The sequence below is a fragment of the Muntiacus reevesi genome, chromosome 2 (assembly GCF_963930625.1).
Source record: "Muntiacus reevesi chromosome 2, mMunRee1.1, whole genome shotgun sequence".
Classification (NCBI taxonomy): Eukaryota; Metazoa; Chordata; class Mammalia; order Artiodactyla; family Cervidae; genus Muntiacus; species Muntiacus reevesi.
The window spans coordinates 28,736,237-28,753,937 of record NC_089250.1 but is presented as its reverse complement, the minus strand read 5'-3'; the positions used below and the strand labels follow the sequence as shown (position 1 = coordinate 28,753,937).

General features: G+C 42.1%; 1 protein-coding gene across 1 annotated transcript in view; it reads left to right on the top strand.

Annotated features, from left to right (window-relative positions):
* FAM107B (family with sequence similarity 107 member B) overlaps window positions 1–17,701 on the top strand; it is a 197,415-nt gene that overhangs the window by 51,011 nt on the left and 128,703 nt on the right. The window lies entirely within an intron of this gene.

The following is a 17,701-nucleotide window of genomic DNA, read 5'->3' as shown; positions in this document are numbered from 1 at the left end:
TTGTGACCATTTAAACGGACGGGCTTGGCCTGGCACTGATCTTTTTAAAAGTAAGTTTGTTAGAGCGCCTTAAATGAGGTCAGTATGATGTCAGGGAACACGAGGTTACATTAGGACATTTAAGAATGTTTTAATAAGAGTAGTTGAATGTCAAATGAACTCGATGCTTACTTCCATAAGAAATCAGCAGGAGAGAGGAGGTTTCCCAGGCAAACATGGCAGAGTTTCTCTACTGGGTCTTGTCTGGCACCAATGTGAAGCCCCTGACAGGAGCAGGCGAGGAGCCCTATCCTCGGCGACGTAGGACGGCGATGCGGGCACGTGAGGCGCACGTAAGTGCGTATGTATATGGGTACACGCATGCGCACTTGCGTGCGCGTCGTGTGTACAGAGTACGTGTGCCCCAGGTGTTGGCCACTGTCCCGGTGCTTCCTTGTAGCCGGATAAAGGTTATTAGTGATCACAGCTTGAACTGTTGTGCTCCATTGTGTGCTCTGGGCCATTTCTCTCCCTGCTCGCTTGCAGCGTCCCCATGAGCCGCTGGGCCTCCAGTTCCTTTCAGGCTGGTGCGTTTTCAAATAACTTTGGCTGTCAGAGCTGCCAGTGGAAAGTGGAGGTTTTACAATCTGTTTCCACATCTGGGAAGAGGCCTGTCATTCTTGTTTACGGCGGGAAATGGATGCCCTGGGAACTGTAGCTGATTATGAATCATGGATCCAGCTCAGGATGCAGACATAAACCTAGGCTGGGTTGCCCAGCTTCCACTCTCATCCCTGTTTTTATTGTCGTTTCACAATCAGGACATTCATCTCTTTCTTGGCTCTCACCTGGTATCGGCACTGATTACTCTCCCTATGTTAACTTCTCTGGAAACACTGAAATGCCCCCCAAGGCTTCCATATGGAGCTAAACCATCCACTCTATTTTTTATTGAGTTCTGAAAATTACCAGTTGGAGAACCGGGGCTCCCCCTCATCTCCCAGGGTACCCTAGAGGATGCTAAGTTTCAGTTCAGTTCAGTTCAGTCGTTCAGTCACGTCCGATTCTGCCACCCCATGAATCGCAGCATGCCAGGCCTCCCTGTCCATCACCAACTCCCAGAGTCTGCTCAAACCCATGCCCACCGAGTCAGTGATGCCATCCAGCCATCTCATCCTCTGTCGTCCCCTTCTCCTCCTGCCCCCAAGCTTAATGGTCATTTATAGTGACAGTGCTTGCCTCCTGTTTCATAAATTGCCCAAAGAAATGGCTCACCTTCAAGGAATACTCTTTCCACTGGGGATTATTTCTCAAATTTTTGTTGATTTTCTCCTGGATTTTGTTTGACCTCATTTAGTCAGCTATTCTCCTTGCATCACAAATGTCATTACTGCTTTTTTTCCTCAGGACTCTTCACTGTTCTCCCCTGTCACCAGCTCTCTGCATGCCAATCCAATCTGCGCACTGTTTCCAGACTGATCTTTTTGATGGGCTACCTTTCTGCTGCAACGTGGGCTTCCCACAACCTTTCAGATTAAGTGAAAAGCATTAGGATGACACTCAAACCACCATACCAGGTGGTTCAGCCCATTGTCCCCTGCAAATTTCCTCTCTGTAACCCAAACCAGTGTCTTACTACTCTCATCACGCACATGCTTTCCCTGGCTTTTCTCATATTGTCTCTTTGGTGTAGAACTATGAACCCTTCTCCCATCCCTTCCCACCCACAGTATGTGCAGTTTCCATGCGCCGAATCAAACCTAGTGCTGTCATCAAGATTTTCCTAGTCCCCCAAAAAGATGCGGTTGTATCCTTCTCAGAACGTCCACAGCATGTGCTGCCTCTGCTGTGGTGGTGATCAGACCTACTGGGACCCCTGGGTGGTTTGTTATGGTAAACACAGGCAAACAGACACAGACTGATGGCTAGTTTGAATTCCAGTTGATAAAAGGCTCAAGCCTTCAGTCAGCTCCCTGTGATGTAACCTACCGCAGTTGGGTTGAGTTGCTAGCTTTCTCTAAAACAGCAGAGAGCCACGGGGAAGACTGTCTGCCTCACTGTGGCTTTTGTAAGGCTCTTTGTAGCCCCTGTGTGTTGAACCATCTCTCCAGATGGCTTCTAGCTCTAAGACCTCTAACTCTATGAACAACTTCTGTTTGTTACTTCTCTTAAAAGTCAGGGGCCAGTATTTCATTTTCACCTTGCACATGAAGGATCAGAGAAGTTAATCGAATAACCTAGGCTCATGCAGCAAGGCAACACTTATTCTGAAACCAGACTTGAGGTATTTGAAGCTCCAAGCCCTGCTGCCTCATCTTCTTTTGTTGATCAGTTACATACAGCAAAAGTGAGATAATAATTTATAACCTAAATCAATACTTTTGAGTGTGAAAGGGGCCGCCATTAATAATCATTCTGAAAGAATAATCATTAAACCATGTATATGCGTACTTTAGACATAGGGGGAAAGTAATGTAGCCTTTTTTTTTTTTTTAACTGAGGTCATCAACAGATCTTAAATTTGGATTCTGCAAAATTTATGGGGTACTCTAAATTTACCAACATGTGTATTGCTTGCCAACTATAAAAACCCTTCTGTGTGGGTTAGGTTAGCAGCCCTTGTAGCCAAAGGAAGCATACAGCAATGCTACCCACACCAGCCTCAATGTGGTCAATCACAAGTGGAACAATTTTTTTGTTGTGTGTTTTGTTGTTGGCTGGGCTGCATGGTGTGTGAGATCTTAGTTCCCTGACCATGGATCAAACCCTGACCCTCGTCAGACAGTGAAAACGCAGGGTCCTAACCACTGGACAGCCAGGGAATTCCATGGAACGGTCTTAAATTTCAAATTTCACTTCTCTCTTTAACACTCCAATCTCTATTACGTCCTCAAATCAATAATTAGTTAGTTCAAAGGGAGCCAGAGTCTGTTCAGAAGCAAATTTTGGAGTGCCCCAGGTACATTTTTTTTCCCCAAAGGAATGTACTTCTCCCCCTCTCCCACAGCAATTTAATTATCTGTTTATTTATTTTTGGCTGCACTAGATCTTTGTTGCTGTGCACGGACTTTCTCTAGTTGCGGCAAGCGGGGGCTACTTCTCATTGTGCTGGCTTTTCTTGTTGTGGAGCACAGGTTCTAGGCTCAAAGGCTCAGTAGTTGTGGCACATGGGCTTACATGCTTGAGACATGTGGAATCTTACTGGACCAGAGATCAAACCTGTGACCGCTGCATTGGCAGGTGGACTCAACCACTGGACCCCCAGGGAAGTCCTGCTCCAGGTACATCTTGTTTTGCTTGCCTCTCTCCCTTCTTTCTAATCCCCGAGCAAATTGTTAGCTAAAGTCTGATGCCACCAGGCAGAATCAGAAGACGACTTTTGTAAGGTTAGTTCCCCAGCCGATTTCTCACTCTGTGGATATAATAACAGAGAATACACCAAAATTGCTATATAGCTCTTTGCCTCCAAACCTGTAATTGTCTCTTATTTATCAAATAGCCTCTCATCTTGGCCGTGAATTGTCTATTCCTAGAAAGGATGATGCAGTGGAGGAGAGAGCAATGGGTGTTGAATATAGACTTGGGTTTGAATCCACTGACTACTACTGCTAGGTGCCAAATGAGGAAAACAATGCCTTTTCCATAAGGACTTTCATGAAGAATAAATTAGGTATTATTTGCAAAACTTTTGACTCATGGCTTGGGCTCATAGTGAGCTTTGATTATCACTCTGAAAGCATTTGACCCCAAAGCAGCTGACTTGCTACTCAGAGAGTAAAGGAACTTTACCTACTGCATAATCTGCGGAATACAGACCTGGAACTTGATCTTGCCTCGGCTTTTCTCCACTTGCTTTTTCTTTTTTTTTTTTTAGAGACATGGACTTTGGAAGGATGAGCTAGACTAGAATAAAAAAAATCGGAGTGCTCATCTTTCCCCTGCTGATAGCTATTGTGATCATATTGTATGAACCCCACAGACGAAATATATAATCCGGCCATAACAAAATGTGTTGTAACTGACACTGTCTCATAAAATCCAGAAAGAGTGGTTTCCTTACTGCTTGAGTTTTTGCTGTGTGTGTGTGTGTGTTAGTCGCTCAGTCTTGTCCAACACTTTGCGACCCCATGGACTGTAGCCTGCCAGACTCCTCTGTCCGTGGAATTCTCCAGGCAAGAATAATTCCTGTAGCAAGTGATGAATAAATGTTTGTGGAATAAATGAGTGAATGAATGAGATACCACCACTACCATCACTGGTATGGATATATTTATACATTGATACAAATGTAAATATTTTTATATATTTGACAAATTCATATAACATATAAATAGAATCATGCATAGTTTTTATAGACACGTGCATAACGTTTGCATCCTGCTTGTCCTGATATATTTGCTATTTGCAGAACTATTTGGTATCAGTCAAGGTCCCAACAGGAAACAGATGGCCCTCAAAATAGAATAATTCAAGAAGAGCTTAATAAAATGACTGTTTATGAAAGTGTGGTTGGGATGGAAAGGAACCACAAGGGACACTAGTGACAGAGGAAGAGCTGTTACCAATCCTAGGCCCTAAGGAACGAGGGCGAGAGGGAGGTGCCACAGGAACCTGGATAAAAGAGCATTTCCTAAGAAAGCTGCCTTGATAGGAGGCCAGTGGAGCAAGTGCCTGGACTGCATGATCCTTCCTCCCTCTGATCTCCTGCTCATGTTCCCATGGGCTGAGTTCAACGGGAAGCCAGAGGTCCAAGGAACCCATGATGTATTTATGGGAAGGGAAGGGGAGAGAAGGACAGGGTGCATGGAAGATATTGAGTGTGCACTATCTCTGAGATCCTAGGTAATTTTTTAAAGGGGAAATTAAAAAAGAAAAGTGGTTAACAGATATTATATATTAATGCACATATGTGGGATCTAGAAAAATGGTATAGATGTTCTTATTTGCAAAGCAGAAATAGAGACACTGATGTAGAGCACAAACGTGTGGGCACCAAGGGGAAGGAGATGGGTGGGATGAATTGGGAGGATGGGATTGACACATATACACACTACTGTGTATAAAACAGATAACCAATGAGCACCTGCCAAACAGCACAGGAAATTCTGTTCAGTGCTCTGTGGTGACCTGAAGGGAAGGAAACCCACAGAAGAGGGGATATATGTGTACGCGTGGCTGATTTACTTTGCTGGACTGCAGAAATGGATGCAACATTTTAAAGCAGCTATGTTGTTATTGTTCAGTCGCTCAATTGTGTCTGCCTCTTTGTGACGCTATGGACTGTAGCGCACCAGGCTCTTCTATCCTTCACTATCTCCTGGAGTTTGCTCAAATTTATGCCCTGAAGCAACTATACTCAATTAAAAAAAGTGAAAACCCTTATTAGAATCTTGGTTTCTTGAAGTAGTTCCCTGTTGGGAACATCAGCACCTCCCCCTCTGGTATGTGGCATCCTTTCCCCTGAGATGTCGTCCTGGTCACCTACAGAGGCCTGGGTGCCTTCCTCTTCATTCTGCCTTGAAGTTCTGACGTTCTAATGACTGGTTTCCTTCTCCAGGGTACTGGTCTGTGTCTCTCCTATACCCAGGGAGTGGCAGGCGCACAATAGGTGCTCAGTCACTGTTGGTTCAATGAATAAGTTTCAGTTCAGTTCAGCCGCTCAGTTATGTCCAACTCTTTGCGACCCCATGAACTGCAGCACGCCAGGCCTCCCTGTTCATCAGCAACTCCTGGAGTTTACCCAAACCCATGTCCATTGAGTCGGTGATGCCATCCAAACATCTCATCCTCTGTCATCCCCTTCTCCTCCTGCCCTCAATCTTTCCCAGCTTCAGGGTCTTTTCCAATGAGTCAGCTCTTCACATCAGGTGGCCAAAGTATTGGAGTGTCAGCTTCAACATCAGTCCTTCCAATGAACACTCAGGGCTGATCTCCTTTAGGATGGACTGGTTGGATCTCCTTGCAGTCCAAAGGACTCTCAAGAGTCTTTTCTAACATCACAGTTCAAAAGGATCAATTTTTCTGCACTCAACTTTCTTTATAGTCCAACTCTCACATCCATACATGACCACTGGAAAAACCATAGCCTTGACTAGACAGACCTTTCTTGGCAAAGTAATGTCTCTGCTTTTTAATATGCTGTCTAGGTTGGTCATAACTTTCCTTCCAAGGTGTAAGTGTCTTTTAATTTCATGGCTGCAATCACCATCTGCAGCAATTTTGGAGCCCAGAAAAATAAAGTCAGTCACTGTTTCCACTGTTTCCCCATCTGTTTCCCATGAAGTGATGGGACCAGATGCCATGACCTTAGTTTTCTGAATGTTGAGCTTTAAGCCAACTTTTTCACTCTCCTCTTTCACTTTCATCAAGAGGCTCTTTAATTCTTCTTCACTTTTTGCCATCTGCATATCTGAGGTTATTGATATTTCTCCCGGCAATCTTGATTCCAGCTTGTGCTTCCTCCAGCCCAGCGTTTCTCATGATGTACTCTGCATATAAATTAAATAAGCACAGTGACAATATACAGCCTTGACGTACTCCTTTCCTTATTTGGAACCAGTCTGTTGTTCCATGTCCCAGTTCTAACTGTTGCTTCCTGACCTGCATACAGATTTCTCAAGAGACAGGTCAGGTGGTCTGGTATTCCCATCTCCTTCAGAATTTTCCACAGTTTATTGTGATCCACACAGTCAAAGGCTTTGGCATAGTCAATAAGTTTACCATCCCCCAAAGAAAAGAAAATTGCCATTCAGTCACTATACTTGGTTCCCTTGGTTTTCTAGGTTAAAGCCTAGAACTGCTACCTTCCCTGTAAGCACATCTCTTCTCCCTTAGAGGGGCAGGCAAGTGAAAACAGAAAGAAAGAGGAGAGGCACAGGCAGAGCCGGGCATCTGGAGGTCAGCGGTGCCCAGAGTATGGGGTCAGCAGGAAGGTGGGTGGGTGGGTGGGACGCTCATACCTGCAGCCATGTTGGGAGAAAGGAAACTCCATTTAGTAATTCCTGGTAAAGGAACTTGGGGCATTGCTCACATTAACACTCGAATTCACAGTTAGCCCCCCTTCTCTTTCTGGAAGCTCTGCTGGAACAAAGGGCACGAATCCTAATATGAAGGTCAGAGGCGTGGACAGGAGGCTGGGAGGCTGAGCTGCCAGGCATCTCTTCCCCAGCTTTACTTTTTGCTGTTGCCCAGTTCGCTTTTGGTTTGTGGTGTGTAAGGGTATTTGTAGGTGTGTTTGCTTGTGTACATACATGCATGTGTGTGTGCACATGTATTTGCAAATAGGTATGTACACGTGTGTGTTTGTGTATATGTGTTTATGTGTATATATGTGTGCTTGTGTGTATGTGTTTGCATATGTGCCTGTGTTTATATATGCGTGTGTCTGTGTTTGTGTATATGTGTGCATGTGGGTATGTGTATTTGTATGCATTTGTATGTGTATGTGTTTGAAAATGTATGTATATATATGTTTGTCTATGTGTGTGTGTTTGTGTATGTGTGTCTATGTCTTTTATGTGTATGTGTGTATCTGTGTTTTTGAGTATATTTGTCTTTATGTATGTGTGTTTATGTGTATATCTGTGTTTGTGTGTGTGATTATGTATGTATATATAATGTGTGTGTATAAGTGTGTGTTTGAATGTATGTATGTGCTTGTGTGAACGTGTTTATGTGTGTTTGTGTGTGCACATGTGTATATAAGTTACTGGACACTTATGGTCTAGGAGTGATTCTATCCCACTCTATCTAGGATTCAGAATTGGGTAGAGAAGCATTTCTAAGTAGAAAGAGAATGAAAATGAAAGCAAATAACTCTTGGCAGCACTTTTCATGCCAGCCTGCCCCTCCCCCACCACACCTGTTCCTCTCTTGCTGAATTTTCCCCGTGCCCTCCAGGAGGACTTGAAATCATGTGGTGAGTTTAGCTCAGAGACCGTAAATATTTGCTGAGCAATCACTGTGTGCTAGGTGACAGAGTTCTCTTCTCTGTGTTGGTTTTGTATGTACACAGAACTGCCTGGGTTCTGTTTAAGCAAAAAGATAAATACCGACCTTTATAATTATCTCTTTCCAAATAACAAGAATGTTGACCCTTCTGTTATTGGAAAGAGTTCGGGATGCTTTCCCTCCTCCCTCCTTCATTTGATCTGGAAGCATGGCCCGCTCTGAGGTTGTGAAGAACATCTCCTTATTTAGGAGGAAATAAAGCCCAGAGAAGGATGAACATGTGGGACTTGGAGGTGGCTCTTGAGACTCTCCTTTCTCATCAGATATCACTGCCTTTCTGAAGTGATGTTAACAAGGATTCGTAGAAGGACACTGAAAAATTCTTTTGGTGGGGGTGGGATGAATTGGGAGGTTGGGAATGATGTATATGCACTGTCATGTGTAAAACAGATAGCTGTATAAATCAGGGATCTTGGCTCAGTGATCTGTGACGACCTAGAGGGGTGGGATGGGGGTTGCTGGGAGGGAAGTCCAAGAGGGAGGGGATATATGTATACGTATAGCTGATTGAGTTTGTTATACAACAAAAACTAACACAACGTTGTAAAGCAACTATACCCAAATCAAAGAAAAAATCCTCTTGTGGGTAACACAGTCTGAGAGATGAAAGCTGTATACTGAGCCAGGGAAATCGTTAATCCTCTCTAGTAAACCTAGTCAGGGTTTTTTGAGCATAAACCTTCTGTGAGGGAAATTCCTGAAAATCAATGAGTTCCATGGCACTTCTGTCATTAGAAGAGCTGCCATAATCATAATAAAATGCTATTGCTTTAAAAGTTGCTTTAAGAGATGTGCTTATTCAGGACAGGGTTGCACAACTGGTGGCTGGCTTCCCTCCCCCTACCCCACCCATTCCCTAGGTGGCATTAAGCAACCTCAGTTTAGCATTTTTTCCCCCAGATTGAATTGGGACTATATTTTAAGTTCATCTTGGCTATTTATAAATAGTACTTTGTGGCAAGTCAAGCTTCGGGAAAAGAGGTTGAGTTTCCAACTGAGTCTAAACTTCCTTACTGCAGCTTCAGCTGGGACTAGAAAAATTTAGGTTTACAAAAACAAAATCCACCTTCAAATTTCCATTTATTCTCAAAGGTTCTACAGGAAGCCGAAAGAGTTCTTGGGTGTCATCACTGAGGGGTGTAATTTCTTAGAGACATAATTCCTGCTTCCACAAATGGAAGCTTAGAATAAGTCCTGGAAGTGAGATTGGTCAAGAAATGACAATCAGTGCCTGGAAGTCATCTCCAGGTTCTTACAGAAGCTCCATGAGTGTGTACATACTGATACCCCTTGGGTCTCTGGCTAAATCTCTACTCCTTCCCTGCTTTTTGATTTTTGAGAAAAGACCACCTGTTTTCTGATCCATCTGCCTAAACTCTGAGGGGCGAGAAGAGCTCAGAGCAAAATAGGAAGTGTTTCTTTCATGGCCAGTCAGCAGAGGGGATGACCTTGCTTTTCTTTACGGTTGTGTGACTGTGGTGTTTAAATTCTTCATGTGGAAAATGAGGGTGTGAAATAATAAGAAACAAACATATATGTATATCCATCTCTGCTCCTGGTTCCTGACACAAATCTCCTAAAACTCTTGTAGGTCTTTACTTACAAGGTCCAGGGAGAATCCGAGTTGATCTTTGACCTGGATTCTTGACACAGAGCTCTTAAACCCTAGTAATTCCCTAAGTGATAAGAGCATCTGACAGAGTTCCTAAATCCTTTGAAATTTCCTGGGTGATAGGAGTGTCTTTTGTTCTAATGAGGTGCCTCTGAGTGGGTTCCTGGATGAGGTCGGGTCACCAGAAAGACCAAGGCGTGATCAGAAGCTTGAAATTTTCAGGCCCACAACCCATTCTTCAGAGGGGAAGAGGGGTGGGAAATAGACTTAATAATCATGCCTACATGAGGAAGCCTCCATAAACATGCCAGAGTTGTGGATTTTGGGAAACTTTTGGGTTAGTGAACACATCTACATACAATAACCATGGGAACAGAAACGCCTACGGGATCCTTCCAGATTCACCCTATGTACATCTTCGTCTGGTCAGTTTTATCCTGTAATATATTATTGGTAACAAATCAGCAAGAGTAAGTGGACTGTCTTCCTGGGTTCTGGGAGATATTCTGGCAAATGAGTGACCCCAAGAAGGGGATCGTGGGAACCTCTGATTTGTAGTCAAGTTGGACAGAAGTTATAGGAAAGTTTGGGACCTACTGCTTGTCGTTGGTATCAAAGTGGGAGGCAGTCTTGTGGGGCTAAGCCTTTAACCTGCAGGATCAGTGCCAACCCTGGTTCATATTAGAACTAAATTTAATTGTGGATGCCCAACTGGTATTGGAGAGTTGTTCAGTGTGGGAAAAAACAGTGTCAGAAGTGTTGCGTGAATAGAGGAAAGCAGTGAATTTTTCTGAGACAGGGATATCTGCTCTGCCCACCATACACAATTATTGAGAGAGTCAAGTGAAATCACACAGATAGCGCTTTATAAATGGAGACATACTGGAGAGAAAAGGAAGTGTTACTAATTCTGTGAACTGATATGGGGACTGAATAAAAAACTAGTGTCCCCATTTCCAACAAAAACTCTGATGTTCTTGTTCACCATGTGTGGATGAAACCCTTTTGACACAGTCTCTCTCAAACTTGCATTGTCTTCCAGGGACATCTGAAGTGTGCCTGCAGGGCTTAAAGCCACCTTATACTTGTGAATGGCTTCTTGGAGCATCAATTTTATGCAAATGAAGATTGGAGGGAAACATCCTTTTCTTTTTTAAGATCACAAGTACACTTAATTTGACTCCCAGGAACTAAAAAGAGTTAGGAATCATTTGTAAAGTGATATTTGCTATGCCTTTTTTAAAAAGTATAGTTGATTTACAATGCTGTATTAGTTTCAGGTATAGGACAAAATGATTCAATTATGCACATGCGTATGTGCACACACACACACACACACACACACACATATATTTCTATTCCTTTTCAGATTCTTTTCTCCTCTGGATTATTATAAGATATTGAGTATAATTCCCTGTGGCTACACAGTAGGTCCTTGTTGTTTGCCTATTTTATATATATCAGTGTGTATATGTTAATCCCAAACTTCTGATTTGTTCCCTCTCCTTTCATCTTTGGTAACCATAAGTTTGTTTTCTATGTCTGTAATCTGTTTTGATTAGAAATAATCTTCCTTAAGCAAGCATTATTCATTCATTCATTCAACCCGTGTTTATAGTGTGCCAATGGAAGTAGAATTAAATATAAAAGTAGCCAAGGAGTCCTGATTCTCTCTCATCACTTATTCAAGGTCTGTAACACAAATCTATATGCGGGATATGTAATAATCCTCAACTGACCAGGGTCTCAATCTGTTCAGCCAATTAACAAACTGCCATAGACTGAGTGGCTTAAACAACAGCCATTTATTTCTCACAGTTCTAGAGGCTGGAAAATACAAGACCAAGATGCTAAATGATTCAGTGTCTGGTGACAGCCCATTTCCTGGTTCATTGATGACCACCTTCTCGCTGTGTCCTCATAAGCAGAAAAGGGCTGGAGATTTCTCTGGGGTCTCTTTTTATAAGGGCGCTAATCCCATTCATGATGGTTCCACTCTCATGACCTAATTACTCCCCCAAGGCTCCACCTCTATACAATCACATTGGGAATTAGGATTTCAATTTATGAACTGGAGCAGAGAGGGACAAAAACATTCCATCCATAGCAATCTGTAGAGGTAACTAATCTTACCCATTTCATTCCTCACTAGTTGACAGTTATTTTAATTCAAATATTTTTGCAATCATTATGTAATTTGAAAATTTGGACCAGCATGTTGAATTACAGTCTTTAAGATTATGTCAAAGTTTCCCATGCTGCTGGTTCTGAAATTTCCACCATGTGATAAATGTTTTGTTCTGTGGCATCCTTGGTATGGGGCTCTCTAAACCTTGAAACAGACAATGGTGTCTTTGAAATGATCTTCCCTAGCTAATAGGAACAATCATCCTTTGCTTTGTAAAACTATACTATGTCCTTCTTTACCCAAAATTCTCTTCCATTAGTCCTTTCACTTAGGATAACTATCCAATTATTCAATGTTCTTTCCACTTATGATTAAATTTTTTTAAAATAACACCAGTAAGGAGCAAATGTGAAAGAAGACAGTATGGTATTGCTGAAAGCACTGGGGCCTTGACCCAGGCAGATGGTATAAATCTTGTCCTACCCAGAAGCACATAGCTTTAGTCTTCAACTCTCCAGGTCTCCTTCTGCATAATAGGGACACAAATATCAGCGTTGCACTTTCCCTTACAATGTTTTCAGTATTATCTACAGAGTACCTTTTGTGTCAGGGACTTTCCCTGCAAACTTCTTGGACATTCCATGTTCATCCTAAACATTTAGGTCTGTTCTACATACCCTTCTGAGACATAATCAGATTTGTTTTAAAGTACAAATAGTGTTTTCTCTCCCAAATCTTTGAGTGAGATTGATGCTCCAGAGAGAGGCTTTGCATACTTCTAACATGTTACAGCATACCTCTGGGAGGTACCTATACTTTTGTTTGAATGTTTCCTGCTGTTTTATTTTTTTAATTTTAAAAAATGTATTTATTTATTTATGAGTTCACTGGTTCCATTGCTGTGAGTGGGCTTCTCTACTTGGGGCGAGCAGGGGCGGTCTTCTTTGTGATTCATAGACTTCTTTCTCATTGCGGTGGCTTCTTGTTGTGGAGCACAGGTTCAGTAGTTGTGGCCCACAGGCTTAGCTGCCCCAAGGCATGTGGGATCTTCCCAGACAAGGAATCAAACCTGTGTCTTCTACATTGGCAGGCAGATTGTTAACCACTGGACCACCAGAGAAGCCCAGAGCCCATACTTTAGAAGTGTTGCTGTTAAGATGATAGTCAGTACTGAAAATATCCAGCAGGTATGCATCGGTAAGAACAATATTGCCTATTAAAAATGCTGGAGAGGGTGTGGAGAAAAGGGAACCCTCTTATACTGCTGGTGGGAATGTAAGTTGGTAAAGGCATTATGGAAAACAGTATGGAGGTTCCTCAGAAAACCAAAAATAGAATTACTGTATGATACAGCAATCCTACTCCTGGGTATATACCTTAACAAAACTATAATTTAAAAAGATACATGCATCCCTATGTTCATAGCAGCACCATTCACAGTAGCCGATATATGAAACAACCTAAATGTCCACCAAGAGATGATTGGATAAAGAAGATATGGTACATATTTATAACAGCATACTTCTCAGCCATGAAAAAGAACAAAATAATGCCATTTGCAGCAAATGGATGCAACTAGAGGTTATCATACTAAGTGAAGTAAGTCAAAAAGAAAAAGACATCTAGGTTGTTTCCGTGTTCTAGCTATTGTAAATAGTGCTACAATACAGATGAATGGATGAAGAAGTTGTGGTACATATACACAATGGAATATTACTTGGCCATAAAAAGGAATGAATTTGAATCAGTTCCAAAGAGGTGGATGAACCTAGAACCTATTATACAGAATGAAGTAAGTAATAAAGAGAAAGATAAATATCATATTATAATTCATATATTCAGAATCTAGAAAAATGGTACTGAAGAATTTATTTACAGAGTAGCAATGGAGAAACAGACATAGAGAATAGTCCTTATGAACATGGGGAGAAGGGAGGAGAGGGTGAGATGTATGGAAAGAGTAACATGGAAACTTACATTACCATTTGTAAAATTGATAGCTAGTGGGAATTTGCTGTATGGCTAAGGAAACTCAAACAGGGACTCTGTATCAATCTAGAGGGGTGGGATGGGGGAGATGGGAGGGAGGTTCAAAAGGGAGGGGATATATGTGTACCTATGGCTGATTCATGTTGAAGTTTGACAGAAAACAGCAAAATTGTGTAAAGCAATTATCCTTCAATAAAAAATAAATTAATTAAAAAACAACAAATAAAGAGAAAGACAAATACCATATGATATCATTTATATGTGGAAATCTAAAATATGACACAGATGAACTTATCTATGAAACAGAAATAGACTCACAGAGATAGAGAACAGATTTGTGGTTGCCAAGGGGGAAGCAGAGGTGGGGAGGAATGGAATGGGAGTTTGGGATTAGCAGATGCAAACTGGTATACAAGAATGGATGAACAGTAATATCCTATTGTATAGCACAGGGAACTATGTTCAATATCTTGTGATAAACCATAATGGAAAAAAAAACCATAATGGAAAATAATATTTAAAAAAGAATCTCTATATGTGAAAACTGTCACTTTGCTGTGCAGCAGAGACTGGGCTCCATTGTAAATCAACTATCCTTCAATAAAAAAATAAAAAAGAAGCAAAAGAAACATTGATTTTTAAGATATAAAAACACCTTTGTTTTGACCTATAAATAGCTGTTCCCCAGGTCCTTGAGTGGCATCCATTCCCCACATCACTCCTCTCTGGAGGTTTTTTTAGTCCTGTGGCTTTGGAGAATTGTCTGCTTGAAGACTATATTTTGTAGCCAGCATCCCTTCCTCCCCCACTTCTGGACACAGCTTTCCTTCTCTTGCGGAACTGCGCCTTCCCCATTCTCTAAGGTTCTGGGGAGGCTTCCAACCACAGCACCTCCTCCCTCCCATGGCCCATGGGGTGGGCAGTGATGTAGGTCCAGAAGATCTAGTCCCTATTCGTTGACAGACATGTGCATGTGATGCAAGACAGAGCAACCAGAGGCTTCCCCTAGAACTCTACACAGTCACCTCGGTGTCCATAAGGGGATGGGTTCCAATACCCTCCTGTCCTCCATGGATGCTCAAGTCCCTTACATAAAAAGGTTTCTGAAATTTGATCAAAGGTTGGTTGAATCCACTGACACGGAGGGCTGACTACATTATGAGTGCAGGGACTGAGACACTCTTTTGTCCCCCTTTGAAACGTGAGCTGAAAGGCTATGGCCCTAAAGCATCTGGTGGCCTTGACAGTGCAAAGAAGGAGAAGCCTGGGAAGCAACACAAAGATAGAAAAGGGCCAATGGAGAGATTGAGAGAAAGAGAGGACCCTGGTGATATCTGAGTACCAGACCAAATTTCCATCCTTTATAATAGCAATTCTCAAGCTTGGGTGTGTGTCAGCATCAGGGGGAGCACTAATAAGCAATCCAGAGCCCAGCCATGGAGAAGTGGGAAAGGGCCGACTCCTCTATATTTGGTCCACATCCTCCAAGTGGTTTGGATACACATCAAAAGTTGAGAACTACAACTTGACAAACATGTGATCCAACATGCCTCCTCTTTTGCAGCAGCGACTTAGGGTTCTGACATGCAGGGACTAAGCACCAAGGACTCTATGGCATCATGCAAACAGGGGACGAAGCAAATCTCTAGTCAAGGCCCCAGTGTCCCTGATCTTGGGTAGCTGAGTGAATTGCAGTTTTTGTTCATGAGGAATGTTCTCCATGGACCCAATGCTGATGGGAGTGAAATGTTGAAGTGATTAAGACAGGAATGACACCTCCCATCTTCCTGGGCTCCCCTACAGTTATCTAAAGCGAGCTCCCTGAGCTGGCAGAGCCTTCCTTTATGTGGGCTTCTGCCCCAGTTGCATGTGAAGAGCAGCAGCCCAACCCTCACACCAGTCATCTCAGGATTTAGGACCAGGGTAGACTAGAAGCCATATTCTTGGAAGTGCATTGAGAATCTCTCATTAGCCCAGATTGGGTTGCATGACTCACTCTGTACCAATCACAAGGAAATGAAGTGGACTAATGTGCCAAGCCCTAGACCACATGACCACTCTGTACCAATAACAGGGAAATTCAGTGGCCTGCTGGGCCCAGCCCTGAGTCACATGGCCACCTCTGGAGTGGTGGGGAAGGACATATGTGTGGGGGAGAATTGAACTGGCTTCATAAGAACAACAATTCATTACTAGAGGGAAAGGATGACTTTAAAGAGGAAATCAGGACACACTTATCAGAAAATGTGAGTGAATTCCAGGCAGCAAAATCGACAGATGCCTACTATAGTTTGACTGTTGTCATTTTATTCTAGCTTTGCTGGGAAAAAGCCAGTAAGAACAAATTCAGCAAATCACAGACTTGCACTGAAGAGAAAGAAACTCAAGAATCTAGGAGCTCAGCCTTTTTTCTCTAAATAGAACATAGTTTATGCTATTGAAGACAGATGCTTGTTTATTCTATGCTGAGAGTGCTCTGGCTGGGCAGATTCCAAATATCCTTCCATCTGCAGATCCTTCCAGGGCTTTACAATTTTTACTAGTTAATGACAAGATTGGGGGAGGGGCAACTTAAAATGAAGTAATAAATGCATTTGGAAGAATGTTAAAGGCTTAGTTATTTCACACTTCTGGAATTCAGAGCAATGAAAAAGTAAACAGTCTTACTGGCTCAAAGGGGAATCCTTTCATCCATGAAACAAATTTATTTTTATTATTTTGGCTTCTCAAGAGATGTTTCCTGTGGCTGTATTGTAAAATAATTCTTCATGTTTTTATTCTATACTGTTCTACTGGGCCTTGTGAAACAAGAAATTATTTGCTGCATTTAGTTGCTGTGTAATGGGGCTTCACTATCATTTACATATCTTTCATATACTATTAATTCACATCTTTTTTAGAATTGTAATTGTGGAAACAATTTTCATTATAATTTCTTGTAACATATAAATTTGAGATAATTGGACTGGAAGGCTTGTTTGTCCAAATTGCCTGCATCAGTACTATTTCGTGGGTTTTGAAAGTATGAAAAAATTTTGAAACTTGTCCCTGATGATAAACATTTGAAGATGATTTTTGATCTCTGAAAAAAACATTTGTACCCAGTGCAGGTGAAATCAATTCCTTTCTGAGTTTATACTGATGGAGACTTAATGAAATACTAATCTTTATGAACTGAAAAGAATATCTTTTTATATTACCAACCAAGCTTGAGAGTATGATGAATTCTCAGATGAGATATGACCTAGGAGCTGCAAACTTAGAACAAATTGGAGATTTGATAGAACCTATGATAGATGGGCTTCCCTGGTGGCTCAGGTAGTAAAGAATCTGCCTGCAGTGCAGTAGACCCGGGTTTGATCCCTGGGTTGGGAAGATTCCCTGGAGAAGGAAATGGCAACCCACTGCAGTATTGTTGTCTGGGAAATCCCATGGACAAAGGAGCCTGGTGGGCTACAGACCATGGGGTCTCAAAGAATCAGATGCAACTGAGCAACACAGCAGCAGCAGCCTATAGTAGATAATATCAGTTTTGGAATTCCATCATTCCCATCTGGTTAGAGAGTAGTTATCATTTATGGAACCCTACACCCATATGGTTTATTAAGGTCCAGAACATCTTCTATTGGGCTAAATTCTTAGGAGGAACAAGGTATATGAAGAAAGTATGTCAGCCTAGGGAGGACGTGAGAAGGGAACTACCTACAATATAATTCAAGAGACTGGAGAAGGAATCTTTCCTAAAGATTAAGATCCCATAGATTTAGCCCATTACAGGCACTCAACAGATATTTATTCAATGAAGGAAAAAAACAAAGGAATCAGACAAAATTAGAAAAGCTCCATGGAGATGTTCTTTTTAATTTACCTCCACTTCTAGCTGGACCAACTTTGATGAGTGCTACACACGGGAGTCACGATTGTCATTAAAGCATGTCATACCAGAGCTGAGAGAAGAATGCGTTTGCTCACCTTCCCAGAGA